General features: G+C 39.8%; 1 protein-coding gene and 1 long non-coding RNA gene across 4 annotated transcripts in view; one reads left to right on the forward strand and one right to left on the reverse strand.

Moving 5' to 3' along the window:
* Positions 1-22,848, reverse strand: part of TTLL11 (tubulin tyrosine ligase like 11) — a 274,229-nt gene that overhangs the window by 183,984 nt on the left and 67,397 nt on the right. The gene's annotated exons all lie outside the window — the stretch shown is intronic.
* LOC119467600 lies at positions 363-21,386 on the forward strand. 2 transcript variants are annotated; one of them, XR_005196144.1, is made up of 3 exons: positions 363-674; positions 15,302-15,501; positions 19,817-21,386. It is a non-coding gene; the product is annotated as an uncharacterized LOC119467600 (long non-coding RNA). The 2 variants fall into 2 exon arrangements; XR_005196145.1 differs by lacking the exon at positions 19,817-21,386 and adding an exon at positions 16,651-18,488.

Genomic DNA, 22,848 nt, shown 5'->3' on the forward strand with positions numbered 1-22,848 from the left:
TCTTGCTCTGTAGCCCAGGCTGCACTGCAGTGGTGTGATCTCAGCTCCCTGCAACCTCTACCTCCCAGGTCCCAGTTCAAGCAATTCTCCTGCCTCAGTCTCCTGAGTGCTGGGACTACAGGAACACGCTACCATGCCCAGCTAATTTTTGTATTTTTAGTAAGAAATGGGGTTTCACCGAGTTGGCCAGGCTGGTCTTGAACTCCTCACCTAGTGATCCCCCCCACCTCAGCCTCCCAAAGTGCTGGGAATATAGGCGTGAGCCACTGCGCCTGGTCTGACACAGCTTTTAAGATTTTATTAATGACTCAAGGAGAGCAGAAGGGAAATAAACAGAGAAGAGCATGCAACTTGATAATTGTGTTTACAAGATACTCTCATCACAGCATGACAGCGCTCTTTAGTTTGCCCTTAGATGGCAGAGGCAATGTTTCCCCATCCCCTGGGAAAACATCCAGATTCCCTGCAGGCTCAGTTTTAAGAGATCCCCAGCCTGTCGAGCCTCCCTGCCAACTCACATTGCAAAGTCCACCCTGCTCAGAGAAACCTCACCTATGATTCACAAAGACAGAACAGCTATGTTACAATCTCGACAGGACAGCTGTTTCAGGATGTCAAGATAGAATACCATCAACTGAACAGCCACAGAAGAAATATGTTCAAGAAATTGCAAGGTATGTGTTACTCAGTAGCATCAATATCTTCATCTGTCAAATAGAGATTATCATAAAACCTCTCTGGTTCAGCATTTTCCAGACTTGCGTGGTCAGGGAATGCTTTTAAAATTATAATGTACTTGGGGAACACCAATAGGCACTCATACATATTCAGACTAATAATGTGGACTGATTGTAATGTCAATATATAAGATATGGTGATAAGGTGATGTTAGTCAATGGTGACATTAGTCAATATATAGTATAACATTATAGCAATTAATCTGTGAGATCATTTACTTTTTTGCCTTCAACTTTAATTGAAATACAGGTATTGATCGACTTACGACCTATGCAACTTACGACCATTCGACTTTACAACCACAATCGCTAGCCACGACTGCTCCGCGTCTGGCAGTGCAAACGTTACCCAGCTGGGCGTATGACAGTGCGGACCAGCTTCCGGCAGCACTACCATCTCCGCATGCATATAGCCTACTCAACTTATGACCAAATCGTGTTACGACCAGTCTGTCGGAACCAATCGTGATCGTAAGTCGAGCACTAGCTGTACACATGCGTTCCTTGTTTGTGTTTTGCCTGTATAAAGTTTAAAGTATCTCATGGTTATCTAACCAAAGGGTGAAATTCAAGAGCAGCAGAGGTAAATCTGGCTGATTTTCCTGTGATAAATCATTTTATCCTGAGCTTTAAGTCCTTTGTGGAAGATGCTCCAAGCATATCAGACTGGGGGAAGGAAACAGAAAGAGAAAGAAGCTAAGCATTGAGCATTGCGGTGCTGAATACTTTACAGAATTTTTTATTTTGAGACTGACTTTCATGCTTGTTGCCCAGGATGGAGTGCAATGGGGCCATCTCGGCTCACTGCAACCTTCGCCTCACTGCAACCTTCGCCTCCTGGGTTCAAACAATTCTCCTGCCTCAGCCTCCCAAATAGCTGGGATTACAGGCATGCACCACCACACCCAGCTATTTTTTTTTTTTTTTTTTTTTTTTAGCAGAGATGGTGTTTCACCATGTTGGACAGACTGGTCTCGAACTCCGGCCCTCAGGTGATCCACCCACCTCGGTCTCCCAATACAGCATTCTTATTAATACTCTCTCTTGCTCATCTTTCCAACGCCCTAGGAGAAAGTCATTATTTGAGTTTGATAGACTGAAAGCAGTACTGTGAGGCCACACATTTCACCATGGATGGAATCAAATGCAGCCTGGCCAGCCCCAAGGCCCCAGTCTTTCCATGACACCACACTGTGAAGGCCATGGGGCAGTGAGCCTCAGTGCACCTGCTCACACTTGTGTAGTCTTTGTCTTCCTGCTGTAATAAAAGCTCCACAAAGACAAGAACCACATCAGGTTGGTTTGTCACAATAATCTCAGTGACAAGTACATGGCAGAGACTGAAGAAAGCCCAATTTTGGCATTTCTAAAGGGTTGTCATAGGGTCTATAGGGCACATGCATGTCCCATGGGATCAAGAGGGCCAAACTGCACCTAGAGAGAACAGAAAGAAGAACGCGACTACAGGGAGAAAGGTGTCAACTCAGAATATTTTGAAAATGAGAACAGTCCCATTATGTGACAAAGTATCTTGAGAAATATTAACCTGCCCATTTCTGAAGATGATTAAGTACAGGCTGGAGCCTGACCATCTTTCCTTGTGTGGACGGGATTCACCCAGCAGGGGAGTGGCCTGGATGGTCTCTCAAGTCCTTTCCAGTCCCTAAGACTAAGTTATTTGTTGGTACTGACTTCAGTTCAAGGCCTAATTAATGTCTGACTTACTGTGTGACTCAGCCCAGTCTCTTTCCCTCTCTGGGTCTCAGTTTCCTTATCTGTACAATGGAGGCATCTGTATGTTCTGCTTAGGGCTTCCAAGATCCTACACACCCTCACTAGCAAGGGAACAAGGCTGGATGGAGAATGAATCTGATGAATTGACAGAAACAGGCTTCAGAAGCTGGGTAATAACAAATTTCTCAGAGCTAAAAGAACATGTTCTACCCCAATGCAAAGAAACTAAGAACCTTGAAAAAAGGTTTGACAAAATGCTAATGAGAATAAACAACTTAGAGAGGAATATGAATGAATTGATGGAGCTGAAAAACACAACATGAGAACTTCACAAATCATACACAAGTTTCAGTAGCTGAATTGACCAAGCAGAAGAAAGGACATCAGAGATTGAAGATCAATTCAATGAAAGAAAATGAGAGGACAAGATTAAAGAAAAAAGAGTAAAAAGAAACAAACAAAGCCTCCAAGAAATATGGGATTATGTGAAAAGACCTAATATACATTTGATAGGTGTATCTGAATGTGACAGAGAGAATGAATCAAAGCTGGAAAACACTCTTCAGGATATTATCCAGGAGAACTTCCCCAACCTAGCAAGACAGGCCAATACTCAAGTCCGGGAAATACAGAGAACACCACAAACATATTCCTCAAGAAGAGCAACCTCAAGGCACATAATCGTCAGATTCACCAGGGTTGAAATGAAGGAAAAAATGCTAAGGGCAGCCGGAGAGAAAGGTTGGGTTACCCACAAAGGGAAGTCCATCAGACTCACAGCAGATCTCTTAGCAGAAACCCTACAAGCCAGAAAAGTGGGGGCCAATATTCAACATCCTTAAAGAAAAGAACTTTCAACCCAGAATCTCCTATCCAGCCAAACTAAGCTTCATAAGCGAAGGAGAAATAAAATCCTTTACGAACAAGCAATTGCTCAGAGATTTCATCACCACTAGGCCTGCCTTACAAGAGCTCCTGAAAGAAGCACTAAACATAGAAAGGAACAACCAGTACCAGCCACTCCAAAATGTACCAAATGGTAAAGAGCAGCGACACAATGAAGAAACTGTATCAACTAATGGGCAAAACAACTGGCTAGCATCAAAATGGCAGGATCAAATTCACATATAATAATATTAACCTTAAATGTAAATGGGCTAAATGCCCCAATCAAAAGATACAGACTGGCAAATTGGATAAAAAGTCAAAACCCATCGGTGCGCTGAATCCAGGAAACCCATCTCACATGCAAGGATACACACCGGCCAGATGGAGGAAGATTTACCAAGCAAATGGAGAGCAAAAAAAAAAAAGCAGGAGTTGCAATCATAGTCTCTGATAAAATAGACTTTAAACCAACAAAGATCAAAAGAGACAAAACAGGGAATTACATAATGGTAAAAGGATCAGTGCAACAAGAAGAGCTAACAATCCTAAATATATATGCACCCAATACAGGAGCACCCAGATACATAAAGCAAGTTCTTAACAACCTACAAAGAAACTTAGACTCCCACACAGTAATAGTGGGAGACTTTAACACCCCACTGTCAATATTAGACAGATCACTGAGACAGAAAATTAACAAGGATATCTAGGACTTGAACTCACATCTGGACCAAGCAAACCTAATAGACATTTACAGAACTCTTCACCCCAAAACTACAGAATATACATTCTTCTCAGCACCACATCATACCTACTCTAAAATTGACCACATAATTGGAAGTAAATCACTCCTCAGCAAATGCAAAAGAATGGAAATCATAACAAACAGTCTCTCAGACCACAGTGTAATCAAATTAGAACTCAGGATTAAGAAACTAACTCAGAACCGCACAACTTCATGGAAACTGAACAACTGGCTCTTGAATGTTGACTGGATAAACAATGAAATGAAGGCAGAAATAAAGATGTTCTTCGAAACCAATGTGAACAAAGACACAACATTACCAGAATCTCATTTGGTAATGGGACACATTTAAAGCAGTCTCTAGAGGAAAATTTATAGCAATAAATGCCCACATGAGAAGGAGAGATCTAAAATCGACACTCTATCGTCAAAATTGAAAGAGACAGAGGGGCAAGATCAAAAAAACTCAAAAGCTAGCAGAAGACAAGGAATAACTAAGATCAGAGCAGAACTGAAGGAGACAGAGACATAAAAAACCCTTCAAAAAATCAATAAATCCAGGAGCTGGTTTTTTTAAAAGATCAACAAAATAGACAGACCACTAGCCAGATTAATAAAAAAGAAAAGAGAGAAGAATCAAATAGATGCAATAAAAAACAATAAAAGGAATACCACCACAGATTCCACAGAAATACAAACCACCGTCAGAGATTACTACAAACAACTCTATGCACATAAACCAGTATACCTGGAAGAAATGGATAAATTCCTAGACACTTGCACCCTCCCAAGCCTAAACCAGGAAGAAGTCAAAACCCTGAATAGACCAATAACAAGGGCAGAAGCTGAGGCAGCAATTAGAGCCTACCAACCAAAAAAAGCCCAGGTCCGGATGGGTTCACAGCTGAATTCTACCAGACATACAAAGAGGAGCTGGTACCATTCCTTCTGAAACTATTCCAAATAATCCAAAAAGAGGGAATCCTTCCCAAATCATTTTATGAGACCAACATCATCCTGAGACCAAAACCCAGCAGAGTCACAACAAGAAAAGAAAACTTCAGGCCAATATCCATGATGAACATAGATGCAAAAATCTTCAATGAAATATCGGCAAACAGAATGCAACAGCAAATCAAAAAGCTTATCCATCACCATCAAGTAGGCTTCGTCCCAGAGATGCAAGGCTGGTTCAACATATGCAAGTCTATAAACATAATTCACCACATAAACAGAACCAAAGACAAAAACCACATGATTATCTCAATAGATACAGAGAAGGCCTTCAACAAAATTCAACAGCCCTTTATGCTAAAAACTCTCAATAAACTAGGTATCAACAGAACATATCTCAAAATAATAAAAGCTATTTATGACAAACCCACAGGCAATATCATACTGAACAGGCAAAAACTGGAAGCATTCCCTTTGAAATCTGGCAGTAGACAAGGATGCCCTCTGTCACCACTCCTATTCAATATGGTATTGGAAGTTCTAGCCAGGGCAATCAGGCAAGAGAAAGAAATAAAGGATATTCAATTAGGAAAGGAGGAAGTCAAATTGTCTATTTGCGGACAACATGATTGTATATTTAGAAGGCCCCATCATCTTAGCCCCAAATCTCCTTAAACTGATAAGCAACTTCGGCAAAATCAATGTGAAAAAATCACAAGCATTCCTATACACCAGTAACAGACTTAAAGAGAGCCAAATCAAGAATGAACTGCCATTCACAATTGCTACAAAGAGAATAAAATATCTAGGAATACAACTAACAAAGGATGTAAAGGACCTCTTCAAGGAGAACTACAAACCACTGCTCAAGGAAATAAGAGAAGACACAAACAGATGGAAAAACATTCCATGCTCATGGTTAGGAATAATCAATATTGTGAAAATGGCCATACTGCCCAAAGTAATTTATAGATTCAATGCTATTCCCATCAGGCTACCTATGACCCTCTTCATAGAACTGGAAAAAACCACTTTAAACTTCATATGGAACCAAAAGAGAGCCCACATAGCCAAGTCAGTTCTAAGCAAAAAGAACAAAGGTGGAGGCATCACACTACCTGACTTCAAACTATGCTACAGAGATACAGACCAATGGAATAGAACAGAGGCCTCAGAGGCAACGCCACACATCTACAACCACCTGATCTTTGACAAACCTGACAAAAACAAGAAATGGAGAAAGGATTCCCTGTTTAATAAATGGTGTTGAGAAAACTGGCTAGCCATGTGCAGAAAGCAGAAACTAGACCCCTTCCTGACACCTTACACTAAAATTAACTCCAGATGGATTCAAGACTTAAACATAAGACCTAACACCATAAAAACCCTAGAAGAAAACCTAGGCAGAACCATTCAGGACATAGGCATAGGCAAGGATTTCATGACTAAAACACCAAAAGCATTGGCAACAAAAACCAAAATAAACAAATGGGATCTAACTAAACTCCAGAGCTTCCATACAGCAAAAGAAACAATCATTAGAGTGAACCAGCAACCAACAGAATGGGAAAAAAATTTTGCAATCTACCCATCTGACAAAGGACTTATATCCAAAATCTACAAAGAACTAAAACAGATTTACAAGAAAAAAACAAACAGACCCATTCAAAAGTGGGAGAAGGATATGAAAAGACACTTTTCAAAAGAAGACATATATGAGGCCAACAAACATATGAAAAAATGCTCATCATCACTGGTCACTAGAGAAATGCAAATCAAACTGCATTGAGATACCACCTCATGCCAGTTAAAACAGCAATCCTTAAAAAATCTGGAGACAACAGATGCTAGAGAGGATGTGGAGAAATAGGAACATTTTTACACTGTTGGTGGGAGTGTAAATTAGTTCAACCATTGTGGAAGACAGTGTGGCGATTCCTCAAGGACCTAGAAATAGAAATTCCATTTGACCCAGCAATCCCATTACTGGGTATATACCCAAAGGATTAAAATCATTCTATTATAAAGACACATGTACACATATGCTCATAGCAGCACTGTTTACAATAGCAAAGACCTGGAACCAACCCAAATGCCCATCGATGATAGACTAGACTGGGAAAATGTGGCACATATACACCACGGAATACTATGCAGCCATAAAAAATGATGAGTTTGTGTCCTTCGTAGGGACATGGATGAACCTGGAAACCATCATTCTCAGCAAACTGACACAAGAAAAGAAAGCCAAACACCGCATGTTCTCACTCATAGGCAGGTGTTGAACAATGAGAACACATGAACACAGGGAGGGGAGCATCACACACTGAGGTCTGCTGTGGGGGGACTAGGGGAGGGACAGGAGGGGTATGGAGTTGGGGAGGGAGAACATAGGGAGAAATGCCAGATATAGGTGATGGGGATAGAGGCAACAAAGCACATTCTCATGTATGTACCTATGCAAGAATCCTGCATGTTCTTCTCATGTACCCCAGAACCTAAAGTGCAATAAAATATATATTAAAGAAAAAATGCTCAGAATTACTAGTCATCAGAGAATTGCAAATTAATAACCCAATGAGCTATCACTTCACACCTGTTAGAACAGCTATCATCAAAAAGACATCAGCTATTATCAAAAAGACACCATGTTGGAGATGATGTGGAGGAAGGGGAACCTTTGCACACTGTTGGTGGGAATGTAAATTAGTAAAGCTATTATGGAAAACAAAAAAATTAAAAATAGAACTACCCAGTGTGATCCAGAAATCCTACTGGCTTTTTATCCAAAGGAAATGAAACCAGTATGATGAAGAGAGATCCGTGCTCCCGTGCTTACTGCAGCATGATTCACGATAGCCACCTGTGTCCATCACAGATGAACGAATAAAGAAACTGTGGCATATATACACAATGGAATACAGTTCAGCCTTAAGAAAGAAGGAAATCCTGTCATTTGCAACAACATGGATGAACCTGAAGAACGTTAAGTGAAATAAGCCAGGCAAAGAAAGACGAATACTGCACAATCTTACTTATCTATGGAATCTAAACAAGTTGAACACATAGAGGCAGAAGAATAATTTGAACCCAGGAGGCGGAGGTTGCAGTGAACTGAGATCGGGCCACTGTATTCCAGCCTGGAGACAGGGTGAAACTCCATCTCAAAAAAAAAAAAAAAGTAGAGAATAGAATGATGGCTACCAGGGGCTAGAGCTGTTGGGGGATATTATCAAAGGATACACCATTTCAGTCAGATTCGAGGAATAGGTTCAAGAGATCTATTGTACAATATAGTATAGTTAATAACAATGTTTTGTATTCTTGAAAATTGCTGTTAAGAGAGTAGATATTATGTGTTCTCACCACAAATGAAAATGATATACAGCTAGTGCTCGACTTACGACCGCGTTTGGTTCCGACAGACCGGTCGTAACACGATTTGGTCATAAGCTGAGTAGGCTACATGCACGCGGAGATGGTAGTGCTGCCAGAAACTGGTCCGCACTGTCGTACGCTCAGCTGGGCAATGTTTGCACTGCCAGACGCGGAGCAGTCGTGGCTAGCGATTGTGGTCGTAAAGTCGAATGGTCGTACATTGCATAGGTCGTAAGTCGATCAATACCTGTACAGGTAATCTGTATGTTCATTAGCTCAATTTAGCCATTCCATAATGTATGCATATTTCAAAACAACATGTTGTACATGATAAATACATATAATTTTTGTCAAACATTTATTTTAACATAACAAAATAATTTCATTAAGTAAACAATAAAAATATAAATTTATTAAAATTTAAAAAAATTTTAATATCTACTCACTGTTAACTTCACCAATTTTTTGATATTACCTTTTTTATGTTACCTTTTGATGTGAAAATTTAATAAATGAATGATGCATAAATATTTATCTGTGCATATTATTCTCTATTCTCTGTATAGTATATATATGTAGACATATTATATATATGTATATATAAACTACCTGTACTATATATACCAAAATGTGTACATAAACACCACATTTACTATATAAACACTATACATATATGAGTAGATATACACACAGAACATACATATGCACATATATGTAATACTATATACCATCCAGAGAAGAGAGAATGAACATTGTACATATACATGACTTTAAAGTTTAAAATATATATATGACTTTGTATCCACATACATACACAGTCATTTTAGTGTCTGCTTCATAAAACTATAGCATAATAGAGATGTACTAATTTTAAGAGTTTATATGAATCCATTCCATGATTTCAGATAGTTAGATACCTAAATCCAGTCCATGAAGGCTGATCTATTTTCTTCTTTGCTATCTCTAGAGATGGCTACTGTATAGAAATAATTTTAATAAATAATTTCCCATAAACTAAATACATTTAATTCTCTAATATTTGTTTCTTTTCTTTACCTTTCCTCTTTAGCTTTGTATTTCTCCAAGAGAAATTGTATCCTAGGTAGTCATTAAATCTGTATAGACGGACTAGTATTGAGCTTTACTATGTTCTTCTTAACATTATTTCATGTACTAATATTGCCTCTGAAGTGCCTTCCAATATTTAGTTAATCTGACAGGTCAGACATTCTTCCTTATAAATTATCTTTATCATTTAACACAAGTCCCTTTCTTCTTAATCATCATTTAATACAACTGACACGAAATGAAAGTTGTATTAAGTGAAAATGAAAACCATGTCGACTTCTTCCTTTTATAAAGATGAGATTCAGGTATTGCTTAAAATGAAAATACATCTATTTTTTCTTCCTGCAATTGTAGCGCCTTTCTAGAGCCTCCTCAATGAAGTGAGATGATTTTAGCCCTCTATCTCAGGGGCTGGCAAACTTTGGAGCATGGTTCCAGTACACCACGGCCTGTTTTGTAAAAAAAAGTTTTCTTGAAACACATCCATACTCATTTACATATGGATGGTCTATGTCTGAGTAATTATGACAGAGACTCTATGACCCACAAAACTGAAAAGAGTTACTATCTGGCTTTTACAGGAAGTTTGCCAACCTCTGCACGTGGATGGACATCTAACCATTAGTAATAATGCTACAAAAACAAGCATTCACATATAGTATTATTAACTGTCTTGACAAAAATTGAGGGACAGCTTTCCATGGGCATTTGAATATTTCATATAATACCTGTTTACATTTAATTGCTTATTTCCAAGATAATTCTCTCTAGAACCGAAATCTGCCAAAATTTCCTCAAAATCAGAGTTGCAGAAATATCAGTTTACATGATAGTTAAAAATATGGCTTTCAGTGTCTGACAGGTCATGATTCAAAGCAAGATCTGCCACTTAATGGTTGTTAGTACCTGCTAAGCACCCAGAGAGGAATGCATAAGCTTGGGCATGGCACTTAACTCTCCAAGCCTTTGATGTGGTTTGGCTGTGTCCCCACTCAAATCGCATCTTGAATTGTAGCTCCCATAATTCTCACATGTCATGGCAGGGACCTGGTGGGAGATAATTGAATCATCGGGGTGGTTTTTCCCACACTGTTCTTGTGGTAGTGAATAAGCCTCATGAGATCTGACGGTTTTATAAGGGGTTTCCCATTTCTCTTGGCCTCATTCTCTCTTGCCTGCCGCCACATAAGACGTACCTTTTGCCTTCTACCATGATCGTGAGGCCTCCTCAGCCTCATGAAACTATAAGTCCATTAAAACTCTTTTTCCTAATAAGTCTTGGGTATGTCTTTATCAGTAGCATAAAAATAGACTAATACAGCCTTATTTTCTTCTCCTTATTTACAAAATGGAGGTAATAAGAGTATCTATCTTATAGGTATAATGGGAGAATTAAATAAGAAAAAAAATGTATATAATGTATTCACTATTATAGCCAGAGCACATGACGTATACCCCATAACTAGTGTGTGTTTTAAATAACACAGGTAAATATATTAAAAAATTATAATTTTAAAATCTGAATAAATTCTGAAAATGATAATACCAGATAGCTGTTGATTTCATGATTTTGATAATGACACTGGTTATAAAAGAAAGTGCCTTTATACTTCAGAAAAATATACAGAAGTGGTAAGGGTTACATGTAGGAACATCGCGTAGGCAACATACGCTCAAAAAGGAGAGAGACAGCAGATGTAAATGTTAACATCTGGGGTTGCATGGAGGGTATGTAGAAATTATTTGTATTATTCTTAAAAATTATCAGTAAGTCTAAAATTATGTCAAAATAAAAAGCTAAAAGAAAGTGGAAGGGATTCTTAGGTCTAAACACACAGAGAATAACTGTTATAGATATATTCTAGCCAAACACATCCTTTTATCTTATTCTTCTCATCCTTCTAGCAAATGTACAGGGTTAATTTCAGAAGGAAGGTGGGGGAAGAGGGTGTATCTTTGGATGAGGGGAAAGGATAGGAGGATCCTTTCATTAGCAAGACCAGAAAATTTGATTATACCACCTTTCTAAATTCAAATCTCTACTTTGCTTTGCCTTTCATTAGAACCCATCCAAGATGCAATTATACAGAAAAGAAGTTGAACAAGAAACAGAATAGGAGAGATTTCTTTATTTCTTTGGAGATAGGGAAAGAGGGTAGAGGCAGGGCAATTTTTATAATTTCCTTTTGAAATAGGCATTGAAGTCAAGATTGGCTCTACTATTTTCTTGTAGAAAATTAGACATCTCTAGTCAAGTGACTCAGGTGACATCACTAAGAACTTTTGAAAAATGAAATGAAAGGATAAAAATTGAAGGGTGAAAGATGACCTTTTACTTCCTTTGGGGAAGCAAGGTTTTCTTGACCTTTAAAATAGTCCCTCCCAGAAAAATGTTTACTTCTCTTTTTCTTTTTAAAAGCTTACCATGGGGGGCGGGGAGGGGAAGCACATTAAAGCAGCAGCCCTCTAATGATCACATTCATCTCAAAATTCCACATAATAAATCAGTACAGCAAAGGAGAAAGATTGTAATAGTTGTGATTTAAGACATTAAATGTATTTTGGGGGCAAAACAAAGTTTAGAAAATTAAACAATAAGCTCCTAGCATTAGAAGTGTTACTGCACAGGACTGTCTCTGGTGACAGGGTGGGGGGGGCATACACACACACACACACACACACACACACACACACACACACACACACACACAGACGCGCGCGCCCTAAGTTAAGCACCAAACTGGGATACAATTCAATTCAGTCAAAAAGAAGTCCTAGCTCTTTTCTTCTCCTGAATGATCTCTCATCATATGAGATAATTCATCTGAAGATCAGATTTTTATTAAAAATTAAAATACATTCAGTTCCACATTTTCAAAAAGCCAGAAATGCCCCAAAGCATTCTAAACCCAGCTTAGAATCCAATTTGAAACTGCAAATCCTTTTTTAATATTCATTCATTTCACATATATGCCTGAAGTTCCCCTTTGTGTCAGGGACTAGAGAGCAGAAATAAATCTGACCAGATTCCAGTTCCTCAAGGGACCGCCAGTTTAACGGGGAATGCAGATAAGTAAATGTCCACTTAGTGAGGGGATACAGCGTGATTCTCATAGCAAACCTAGGATGCTGCAGATGAGGAAACTGAGGCTCAGAGTATAACTTACCCAAGGGACACACTTAGGAACTCATGAAGAAAGGATTTCAACCTAAGTCTATTCTGACCCCAAATTCTTGCCTCACTGTCTCTCAACCTGGAACACTGCAAATACAGTATTTTAGGGTCCTATAATTGAGAGAGTACAGCATTGGGATCAGAGGACAGAGCAGTCAACTGTCCCATAATCAAGGCAGCAGGGGCATAAGAGGTGGAGTAGGCAAGGAGGTATCAGAAAAGGCCTTCACAGATTTGGAGACATCAACTCTGAACAAGGATACATAGCAAAGGCTTGTGCAGTGGAGAAGAGCAGGAAGGGTCTCCCAGCAGAAGAAATGCGGGCAAGGGCAACAGCCAAGAAGTATGAGAACCTTGATAGATATGAATCTTTCTGAATGGCCTTCACAAGGAGCCAACAGGAAGGATGTCTTGGCTTAGCCAATATCTGCTAGCCCCAGCCAATCACACCACAGGGATACTCGGCAAGGAATGTGCAGATGCAGCTTTAGTTCCTCACCTGGGAGCAGATGGAGCACAGGTAAAGGAATTGCAATTGCCCGGGGGTGGCCACAGCTATCCCCACAGAGGCAGCTGTATTGCAGCCTTCATTATTGGCTGCTATGCTGAGCCCCAGGCTACACTGACCCCAGCAGTAGCAAGATGATGGATTACATAAGGCCCTTTGTGCTCCAACTGAAACCCTGGCAGCAGAAATCTGTGCGGAATTTTAACTCCAATGAAGAATTTTATGGAAGTCCAAGAAAGCCAAACCCATGGAATCACAAAAGATTAGAAGAAAGGGATCTTAGCGAATAGCTATAAACTTCTCCTTTTGCAGAAGAGGCATTGAAGAAGCCTTGGTGGGTGGGGGAAGGCTAGATGACTTGGCCAGGGTTTCATAACCAGTAAAGAGGTGAAGTCATGACTTGAACCAAAGGACAGGCACGGTGGCTCATGCCTATAATCCCAGTACTTTGGGAAGCAGAGGCGGGCAGATCACTTGAGGCCAAGAGTTCGAGACCAGCCTGGCCAACATGGCGAAACCCTGTCTCTACTAAAAATACAAAAATTAGCCAGGCATGGTGGCGCAGGCCTATAATGCCAGCTACTCAGGAGGCTGAGGTAGCAGAATTGCTTGAACCCAGGAGGCAGAGGTTGCAGTGAGCTGAGATCGTACCGCCACACTCCATCCTGGGAGATACAGTAAAACTGTCTCAAAAAAATAAAAATAAAATAATAAAATCTAAAGACTTGAACCTAGGGTCTCCTGACTCCAGTTCAGTGTTTCATTTCACTTGAAATGACTGCATAGGAACTTTTCCTGACTTCTCCACCTTCCCACCTTTCCCACTCCATGTTACGCTGGTTTCCACAGTGCCTGTGTTTAATTCCATCCCAGCATGGACCATCCGCCTCCTCTGCTAAGCAGGACCCTTCACTGGAAGCCAAGGCTACATGTTTTGTCTGACTCCCAACTCTGCCAGTGCTGGAAATATAAAAGGCACTTAGTAAATATTTGTTCACACTAAAGGAAATTGTGACAGAGTCAGAAGATGTGGGTCCTAGTCCCGGCTCCATGAACCTATAGGCCATGGGACTGTGGGCAAGTTACTCAACTCTCTGAATCTCAGCTTCCTCATCTATAAGATGATGAATAAAAACATGATGTAGTGGAAAGACAATGGAATATAAAGCCTATAAATGTCCAACTGGATGAACAGATGATCGCCCTTCTATTCCAGAAATCCTGAGGGCTAGGAGATTTCTAACTTTTTTTTTTGTTTGTTTGTTTGTTTGTTTTTGAGATGGAGTTTCGCTCTTGTTACCCAGGCTGGAGTGCAATGGCACGATCTCGGCTCACCGCAACCTCCGCCTCCCGGGTTCAGGCAATTCTCCTGCCCCAGCCTCCTGAGTCGCTGGGATTACAGGCACACGCCACCATGCCCAGCTAATTTTTTGTATTTTTAGTAGAGATGGGGTTTCACCATGTTGACCAGGATGGTCTCGATCTCTTGACCTCGTGATCCACCCGCCTCGGCCTCCCACAGTGCTGGGATTACAGGCTTGAGCCACTGCGCCCGGCTCTAACTTGTTTTGTATCCTTAGCACTTGGCACTTAGTGGGCCTCAGGAACTGACTGCACTAAACCACATAAGAATATCTGAGTACACCAGCAGTTGTATAACCAGGAGCAAGTAGCTGTGATTCTGAACCTTTATGTCCTCATTTGTAAATTGGAGATCATGATACCTTCCCAAACTGCGTGAAGATAAAAGAGGTCATATATATATAAATCGCTTGGTAAACTGCAAGCACAACACAGATGCCAGTTATCACCTGGGCTGTTTAAAAGGACCTCCTGATGAACAGGATCTAAGTATGTTTTCCAGAAAGGAAAAGTTTCCGGATGATATTGTTTTCCCAGTAAACAAAATGAACTGTTAAGCAAGGGGCACAAGAATAGCATGATATATCCGAGCAGGAGGCGAAGTTCTAATTTTGGAAGCAAAGGAAGTAACACTGGAAGCAGATGGGGAGGTGAAATCATGATGACTCCTATAGCGGCCCTGCAAGTCGCTCTGAATCATCTGCCTTCTGACAGCTGGAGTCCCCTCACTTCTGTCTTTCCTCTTTTACTAGTTATGCGCCAGAACCCAGGGCCACTGCATCGGCCTCTGGGGATGCCATGCTTCAGAGGCAGAAGACATTGTGTTCTCCATGTCAGTTCCCAGCCCTGCTGCGGATGTGTTAGGGCGAGGTGTGTGGCTGAAGGTTGGGTCATCACCAGGGAAAGGCTGGCTGGTGACCACCTGGCACTCCCACTGGATGGCATCACTTCGGTAAGTTTCTCATGGTCCCAGTCTGGCCCACCCTGTTGTGAAGTGACAGGCTGGGTCCTGCTGATACCCCTGGTCTCAAAAAGGCTAACTTTTAATGACTAAATTCACAAGAGACAATAAAAAGTAAACCACAGCATATGCACATTAATTTGCAACTCAATTTGGCAAATATGCGTGAGTCCCTACTGTGGGCCAGGCACTGTAATAGGCACAGGGGAGATAATGATGAATGAGATCCATCTGGTCACTCCCCTTGTGGAACTTACAGTAGTAAAGGAAGGTAATTAAACAGGTAGTCACTAGACAGTGTGATTAGCATAAGTACCATGAAAAGAAAAACAACAAGGTGCTGTTGAGAACTTGCTCCAGATGTGGGGGTCAGAGTAGGCTTCTAGAGAAAATAAAAGCTGAGCGGGGGTCTGAAAAATGACAAAATTGTCAGATGAAAAGCAGCAGCTTGGAAGTGGAGGGGGTACAAAGAATGAAGATGGTGCTCTATGCAAAAAGAAAGGCGGTCAGGGTAAGAGAGGTCTTGATGCCACTGAGTATCTAATAAAAGGCTGAATATGGAAGGAACCAGGAGCAAGAGTTCAGAAATGGAGAGAAGTGTAGCTGCCAAGGTGGTTAAGAGCTCTCTACAAGGCATGTGCAGGAGTTTAACTGCATCGTTTTGATAAGCCATTCGTTGGATTACCCAAAGTCAGTCAAACCAGTACACTGTCTACAGGAAGGAAAATGATGCAAGTAATCCATTTACCGGAAGGTTATTCGATAAGTGTGGAGTCAGGACAAAGAATATACACTTCACACTGCGAGTTTTCTTTCTGCCTTGACCCTGACCCACTTATAACGCCACGTTTTCCTGGTTCCTAAACCCAGTGGAGAACATTGTTCTCTGGGGGTTTTTGCAAATAATGCACTTCATTCGGTCTTGAGGAGCTGAATCTATAAACGCTAACTTGGGGTGGTAACTGGAGAGGAAAATGAAAGAATCTCGTGCTTGCTGCTTCCCTCCAAGAAACTGCAAAACATTATTGAACAGGTTTTTGGCTATATTCAGAGAAAAATTCTTCTGCTGAGAAATACAAACTCTTTCACCATAATAAATACTGTTTTGATAACAAAACTGTACTTTTCTCAAATACCCAGATGGAAGACCATATGCAAAATAAACTCTAAGGAATTTTTTTATTGGCCATCTGCTAAAATTGGAAAGAAAGGCTGTATCCGCCTCGACTCTTCACAAAAATTTTCACTAAGAATCCCGCTTGCTTCCACGTGGTGCCACCTGCTGATCATATTTGAATACCTGTTTTGCAAATGAAGAGCAGGGTAATGTGGATCTCCCTCTTTCTTTAATGAAATAAACTTAATCCTAATTAATGTGAGAAATAACCTGCAAAGTGTCAGGCTTTCAGTTGTTTTACCAAAACTCACACTTCCTCCTGTTGTAGCCAGGAATCACAGAGCAAAGCCCTCGCATGCACACACCTCTGAGACCTCACTTCTGAGACACTGTCAGACATTTTTTTGCCCTCAGGATTGAGTACACTACCTCTAATAAAGCCCTGTGTTTGGCTTTCACCTGTCAAAAATGTCAATGTACTAAATTCTTTAGTATATCAATTCCACTTTGAGATATCTATCCAAAGGAGAGCTGGCACGGGCGTATAAAGGCATGTGAGGATATTCCACATCATTTGTTCAACCAAAAAATAAGGGAATGCCTAAATGTCCATCAACAGGGTGATGATTTTTAAAGTCATAATGCATTCATACAATGAAATACTACGGTGCAGCACTGACATGGCACGATGTCCTAGACACATTCAATGGGAGAAAATGAAGGCTAAAGAATGGGTAGTATAATCCCATGTTTTTAAAGAAAAACAGTTCTGTGTGTCATAGCTCTATTTGTTTATACACAGGAAAAGGTTGAAAGGATACACACTAAACAAAAGCAATTTCTGAGGAGTGGGGATTTTTTCCCACTTTTTACTTTACACATGCCTATATTATTTGAATTTTGACTATCAATGCATTGTAGTAAAACAAAGGAGCTACTAAAATTATAATGCCACATTCTTTAAAAATCAGATTTGCAGCCAATAAAGCATTTCATCATCACATGAGATGAAATGTGATGCTTTGCTTCAGAAGCAGGAGACACTGTATTCATTGCATTTCATCGTCACATACTCACTGGATGCTCACTTGCTCTAAGGCTAGGATCACTTTCACATTTAAGAGATGAAGAAATGGGACTGAGAGGAGAAGGAACCGAGATCCTGTAGGGAACAGATGACAGTGCCGGGGCGCTCCAGCAAACGACTACTGAGGGGTTTTTAGAGTCTTATTCCGCATGTGCCAGGCCCTAAACCAGCAGTTTTTAAACTGATTCCACTATGTGGACAAAGAAATCCTCCTTTACATTAGAGAACTACACAGTCCTGAAGACTTTCAGCATCAATCAAATGGGCTATGAAACTTCAGGGCCTAGCACATTAAAGCAGGAAGACCAGAGCAGTCACCTAACTCAGGCTTCCAGTTTTAATGATGGGAAAAGAGTCTCCCTGAGGCAGACTAGAGCAACAAACACTTGCCATCTCCAAGGAGTTAACTTTCCTTCTTCTCCGCTAAACCCGCTCCTCCTCTTGGGTTTCCCATCCTGGCAAATGGTAACCCGGCAGACTCCTGAAAGCACTAAGTCTGCCTTCTTCCTCATTCTCAATTCTATCTGTCTCCAAATCCTATTGATGCCACCTTCCAAATATTCCTCACCTCTGGTCCTTCTCTGTGTAAGATTCTGCCTGGGTGTCTCCATACAACCTTCAGCATCTCTTCTGCCTAGATGAACAGAACAGCCTTTCTAATAGGTCTCATTCCTCTTCCCTCCCAATCTACACTATCCTCTCCAACAGAACACCTTTCTAATACCAAAACCTCATAATATACCTCCCCGCACTCTACTTAAAACACCTGCATGGCTTCCCCTTGATAAGCACTTTACCCTGGCATTCAAGACCTTCTGTGAGCTACCCTCTACTTCTCACACCTCATCTACAGTCAAATCCTTTTCAATTATTTTTATAATTTTTTTGAGACAAGGTCCACTCTGTTTGCCCAGGCTGGAATGCAGTGACACGATCTCAGCTCACTGCAGCTTGACCTCCTGGGCTCACATGATTCTCCCACCTCAGCCTCCTGAGTAGCTTGGGACTTCAGACACACGCCACCACACCCAGCAAATTGTTCATATTTTTAGTAGAGACAGGGTTTTGTCTTGTTGCCCAGGCTGGTCTTGAACTCCTGGACTCAAGCAATCTGCCCGCCTCAGACTCCCAGAGTGCTGGGATTACAGGTATGGTATGGTTTGGCTGTGTCCTCACCCAAATCTCATCTTGAATTATAGCTCCCATAATTCCCACATGTTGTGGGAGGGGCCCAGTGGGAGATAATGAATCATGGGGCAATTTCTCCCATACTGTTGCTGTGGTAGTGAATAAGTCTCACAAGACCTGACTGTTTGTAAAGGGTTTCCCTTTTCACTTAGTTCTCATATTCTCTATTGCCTGCCACTATATAAGACGTGCCTTTCACCTTCTGCCATGATTGTAAGGCCTCCCCAGCCATGTGGAACTGCGAGTCCATTAAACCTCTTTTTCTTCATAAATTACCCAGTCCCAGGTATGTCTTTATCAGCAGCATGAAAACAGACTAATACAAGGTGTGTGCCACCGTGCCTGGCCTAAATTCTTTTCTCTTAAACTTTAGTGACTCCAAACTGCCTATCATTCAGAAATGATAGGTCAGGTGTCACCTCTAACAGGAAGCTTCCTCTCTCCCTCTATTCCATTTGCCTTCAGCCCTGTCCATCCCTGCTCCCCATCATCAGCAAAGTTCTATTCCTTTTCTCTGGAACATTTCTGTACCTTATACACACATCTATTTAAATATCCTCCCACATTATTACACAGAAGGGCAAGTATTGGTTGGCTCTTAAGCCAGTCTTCCGAACTGTGTTACCCCGGCCAAGTGACTTAACCTCTCTGCACCTCAGTTTCCTCTCCTACGAATAATAGAAGAATCCTGTGGGGGTTGCTGAAGAATTTTAAATTAGGTAATTGTTATGGACTATATGTTTGTGTTCCCATCCCACCTCCGAATTCATATATCGAAACCCTAACACCCAAGAGGATGGTTTTAAGAGGTAGGCTCTTTGGAGGGTAATTAGAACATGTAGGTGAACCTCACACAATGGGATTAGGGTCCTTAGAAGAGGAGGAAGACAGATAGTCCTCTTTCTCTATTCCAGGTAGGCATACAATGAGAAGGTGACCATCTATAAACCAGGAGGAGGGCCCTCACCAGAACCCAACCAGGCTGGCATGCTGATCTTGGACTTCCAGCTTCTGGAACTGTGAGAAAGAAATGCTTGTTGTTTAAGTCACCCAGTTTATGAGATTCAATTATAGCAGCCCAAACTTCCTAAAACAGTAATCTAGATAAAAACACTCAGCAAATGTTGCTACTGTTATTGTTATGTATTCATTCTTTTAGAGGACTTCCACTTTCAGCAAAGTGTAGTAAGAGAAACTAGATTTACTCTTGCCCCGCATAGCTCAAGCAGCCAAAAAGCAGACAAAATATGGTAAACAACAGTTTTGAAGCCCTGGCAACAAAGGACAGTGATTCCTGAGAGACAGGAATCGAATGATGTGAGCCCTAGGATTGCCCCAGATTATTGCCTTGAGAAAGACTCCAGGCTGCAGTACAGAGTGTGGGGACAGTAGGACCTCAGTGAAGCCCAGTGGACACCCTGAGTTGCGAAAATGGAACTGCAAGTCAGGGGAAGCTGAGATGGCCAGAGTTCTCTGGACAGAGTATCGGGAAGGACAGTTTTGTACAGAGAACTCTGGAGTATCTCCCTTAAATATTTTTATGGGTACAGCTCAGCATGCACGTGAGGAAACTACCTGAGGCCAAACTACCTGAAAAACACCCCAAGAAAGCAGAGGTAGCAGTACCTGGTGTCCACAAAGAGCCAGGAGTAGTGTCTTTCTCACCAGCCAGACTAGAAAACATCATGATTCATGGAGAACTGACTGGAGCCCACATGGGATTCTTGCTGAGTAGTGAGGGATAGTACGCTTTAGAATGATTACCGCTCCAGTCCTGTCTAACAAATCTTGAAATAGACCTGAAATCTATTTCCAAGTAACTTAACTGAATCCTACGACAAAGTTCAAGAATATGTGCAGGAATGTGGAAATATTCAACATCCAAATAAGGTAAGATTCACTATATCTGTCACCCAGTTAAAAACTACCAGACATGAAAAAAAAACATGGTGATATGGGCCATAATGAAGAGAAAAATCAAAACCAATTCAAAAAGGACAGAGTTAGAATTAGGAGTCAGTGACATTAAGACAGCGATTACAATGTATTCCATATGTTCAAAACGTTAAGTAGAAATATGGAAGATATGAAAAAAGAATCTAATATTTAGAAATCAAAAACTACAATGTGTGAGATAAAAAAAGAGACTGAATGGGATTATTAGACAATAATGAAAAAATGAGTGAATGTGAAGACAAAACAGCAACTCTCCAAAATGAAACAGAATGATTTTTTTTTAAATGAACAGAACATCAGTAAACTGTGGGACAACTTCAGATGGACTAATATGTATATAATTAGAGTGGGGAGCGGAAGTGAAGAGGCACAGAAAAAAAAATCTAAAGAAATAATGGGCAAATATTTTCCGAATTTTATGAAAATTATAAACCCACAGGTCTAAAAGCCCAATGAGAAACATGATATTTAATATGAGAAATATGAAAGAAAATTACATCAAGACACATCATAATCAAATTGTTCAAAACCAATGATAAAGAAAAAATATTAAAAGCAATATGAGAAAAAGAACATGTCATATATAGATCAAAAATAAGGAAGAAATAGATTTCTTGTCAGAAAAAATATAAGCAAGGAGAAAGAAGGGCAATATATTAAAAGTGATGAAATAAAAACAAAATGTGAACCTAGAATTCTGTACCTAGAGAAAATATCATCCAAAAACAAGGGCAAAATAAATTTCAAGAAATATAAAAATTGATAGAATTCATCACCAAACAACCCTCACTATGTGAAATGCTACAGAAAGTTATTTACACACACAAAAATATGATATCTGACAGAAATGTGAATCTACACAAAAAAATAAAGAACACTGGAAATGGTAACTATATGAGTAAAATATTTAAAATTACTTCCTCTTGTTTTTTAAATCCCTTTAAAATAGAGTTGATTGTTAAACAAAATTAATAACAATGTAGTCTGGAGTTTTTATATATTATAATAAACATAAAAGTAAAATGTAAAAAAACAACAGCATAAAAGCTAGGTGTGGGAAAATGGAAGTACTGTAGTGTGTGAGAAGGTTCTCATACTATAAATAAAATGGTACAATATAACTTAAAGGCAGATTGTGATAAGTCAAAGATGTATATCATAAATTTTAAAGAAACCACCAAAAACAAAACAATTATAGCTATTACGCCAACAAAGGAAATCAATAAAATTGATAAACTTCTAGCCAGACTAATCAGATGGGAAAAAAAGAAAAAGGAAAAACACAGATTACAAATGTTAGGACTAAGAGGTATCATTAGTAAATGTAAAGGCAGATTATAAAAGGCAATATTATGAATTATTTTACACCAATAAAAGTGAAAACTTTGGAAAAAATGGACCAATTTCTTGAAAAACAAACTATTAAAGCTCATTCAAGAAGAAATAGATAACATGAACAGCCTTTATCTGTTAAAGAAATTGAATTTGTAGTTAAAACTTTCCCATAAAGAAAATATCAAGCTCATATGACTTCACTGGTGAATTTTACCAAACATTTAAAGAAATAATACCAATTCTGCAAAAACTCCTCTAGCAAATTTAACAGTAGAATATACTTTATAATTCATTCTATGTGACCAGCATAATCCTGATAATAAACCAAAGACATTGTAAAAAAGAGAAAACTACAAACCAATATCCCTCATGAATATATCAAAATCCAACAATATAATAAAAAAGGATAATATGTTATGCCTAAGTGGAGTTTGTTTTGCAGGGTTTGTTTAATATTTAAAAACCAATCAGTACAACTCAACTACATTAACAAACTATAAAAGAAGGTACATATAATCATCTCAATAGACACAAGGGGAAAAAAAAGAGTGAGAAAATCCAACATCCATTCCTAATTAATAACAAACAAAGTCCATGGAAACAAGAAATAAAAGGAAGCTTCATCAATCTGATAAAGAACATCTACAAGAAACCT

Source organism: Cebus imitator, unplaced genomic scaffold (assembly GCF_001604975.1).
Source record: "Cebus imitator isolate Cc_AM_T3 unplaced genomic scaffold, Cebus_imitator-1.0 Scaffold309, whole genome shotgun sequence".
NCBI lineage: Eukaryota > Metazoa > Chordata > Mammalia > Primates > Cebidae > Cebus > Cebus imitator.